This window comes from Pteropus alecto, unplaced genomic scaffold (genome assembly GCF_000325575.1).
Source record: "Pteropus alecto unplaced genomic scaffold, ASM32557v1 scaffold45, whole genome shotgun sequence".
Lineage (NCBI taxonomy): Eukaryota > Metazoa > Chordata > Mammalia > Chiroptera > Pteropodidae > Pteropus > Pteropus alecto.
The window spans coordinates 37513402-37515710 of record NW_006442491.1 but is presented as its reverse complement, the minus strand read 5'-3'; the positions used below and the strand labels follow the sequence as shown (position 1 = coordinate 37515710).

The following is a 2309-nucleotide window of genomic DNA, read 5'->3' as shown; positions in this document are numbered from 1 at the left end:
GCCCCGATCTATTAACGGGTCGGGAAATCACATCAGCGAGGCCCAAACAGCGCGTTTTCTAAAGGGAGGGAGACGGGGGGCTGCAGGGCGGATGTCCCATAGCGAGAGCCGAAGTCGCCTCCTGGGACTTCCGTTTCTATTATTTACACGCGTGTGCGGGCGTGTGCAATCACGTGCAGGCATCCGTGTCAGGCGTTGATGTCAAAGTGTATTTCTGGAGTCACAGAAAATGTTTGTAAGCCGCTGGCCTCACGTTGTAAACTTTTATAAAGTGAATTTATAAGGCTGTTTTCCAAAGTAGTTATCTCGGTTCACGTTCCCACCGACTGGGTGCCCACCAATCTCCCCCTCCACTGGCTATTTTAGGAATTCGTAGTTTTCGATAATCTAATGAGCGTAAAAATGTTACCTCCCTGGGTTTTAATTTGCGTGCTGCTGACTATTAAAGGATTTGCATATCTCTACGGGGCATCATTTAGCATTCTGTCAACTCTTCTGTGAAATACTGGCTGTGCCTTTCTCCATTGTGTTGTTAGTCTTTTCCTTACGATTCAGAGAACTTTACAGAGTCCACGTCTGCAGCTTTCGCTGGTTGTGTGGGCTTCGTGTCTCTTCTCCTGGGCTGTGGCTTTCTTTATCATTCTCTTCATGGTGTCTTTGGAGTAACAGAAGTTCCTAATTTTAATGTAGTCACGTTTATCAGCCTGACTTTCAGTGTTAACACTTTTTGCGTTTTGTTAAAAAAAATTTTTTTTGCTCTCTTGACATCATAAAGATATTCTTCTACATTTTCTTCTAAAAGCTTTAGCATCTTGCCATTTACAGTGAAGTCTTTTATCGATTCAAAATTGATTTGGAGTCTAGGGCCATGCCACCCTGAACAAGCCCGATCCCGTCTGATCTCGGAAGCTGAGCAGGGTCGGGCCTGGTTAGTACTTGGATGGGAGACCACCTAGGAAGACCAGGTGCTGTGGGCATAAAAAATAAATAAAAAAATAAGGGATTGTAAGCTGACAAGGTCCTTGCAATCTGTGAGGTCAACCAAGGGTTGCCTCGCCTAAAAAATAAAAAATAAATGAAAATGGAGAAAAAGAAAGACAGAAATGGATTTGGGGGTACGGCGTGAGGAAGGGGTCCGATTTCCTTTCATTTTCCACGTGGATAAGCACTGTCCTGGCCCTGTTTGTGGAGCCGCGATCCCTTCCCCACTGATCAGGAGCCCTGACACCTATCAGGCTTAGACGTTTCACGAGTCGGCATCGGAGCCCCTCTGCTGTTCTTCTGGTCAATTTACTTCTCTCTTCACAGAATACACCATGTTACAATTACTCTATTCCCTATAAATCTTGATCTCTGATACAGCACATCCCCATATCTTATTTTTCTTCAAATCCGACACTTTTACTCTTTTATATAAATTTTATAACTATCTTATCAAGATCATTAAAAAAAAATAAAATAACCTGCTTGGGATTTTGACTGGAATACATTGTCTGTGGATCGGCTTATAGAGAACAGACATCTCTTAATATTTCCTGTCCATGAATATATCACTTAATTTACTTATATCTTTTTTAATGTCTTTCAATACATTTTAATATTTTTTTCCAAATGCGTCTTGCTTATTTTTATTAGATTTATTCCTAGGTACCTTATACTTTTTCCTACTATTGTAAATTGCATCACCCCCCAACCAAGTGTTGCTGTTACACAATGTAATTGATTTTTGTACATGGATTTCTTTTATCCAGCTATCTTGCTACTCACTCTTATTGTTTCTAATAATTTTTCTGTAGATTTCGAGTTCGGTACATAGATAATCGTATCTACAAACAGTTATAACTTAATTTCTTTTCTAATTCTTATTCCTTTTATTTCTTTTTCTTATACCACCAGGACCTTCAGTAAATGTTGAAAGTAATTGGCCTCATTGTGATGGTGGCATCCTTTCTTACTCCCGATCTCAAAAGTTCAGTATTTCACCATGAAGAATTATCACAATGTAGGGATTTTGGTAAAGCCCTTAACCAGCATAAAGATATTTCAAACTGTTTCTCTTCTGATAAGATTTATCTAAAATAGTGAATGGGCGTGGGACTTTATCAAATGCTTTTCCTGCATCTACGAGTAGAGCGTATGGTCTTTCTATTTTAATCGGTGAATGCGGTGAACGACGTTTAGAGATTGTTCTGATATTAAACACTCTCGCGTTAGTGGGACAGACCCAACGTGGCCACACCGCACGATCTTTTTGTAAATGACCGTGTTCCGTTCGTGAGTATTTTACCGAGGACATTCCTTCCATCACT

The 2309-nt window shown here is 40.4% G+C and overlaps 1 non-coding gene across 1 annotated transcript; it reads left to right on the top strand.

The window, feature by feature from the left end:
* The first annotated feature begins 858 nt into the window (after nucleotides 1-858).
* On the top strand, nucleotides 859-977 carry LOC112471337. Its single transcript, XR_003043245.1, has one exon. It is a non-coding gene; the product is annotated as a 5S ribosomal RNA (ribosomal RNA).
* The last annotated feature ends 1332 nt before the right edge of the window (nucleotides 978-2309 follow it).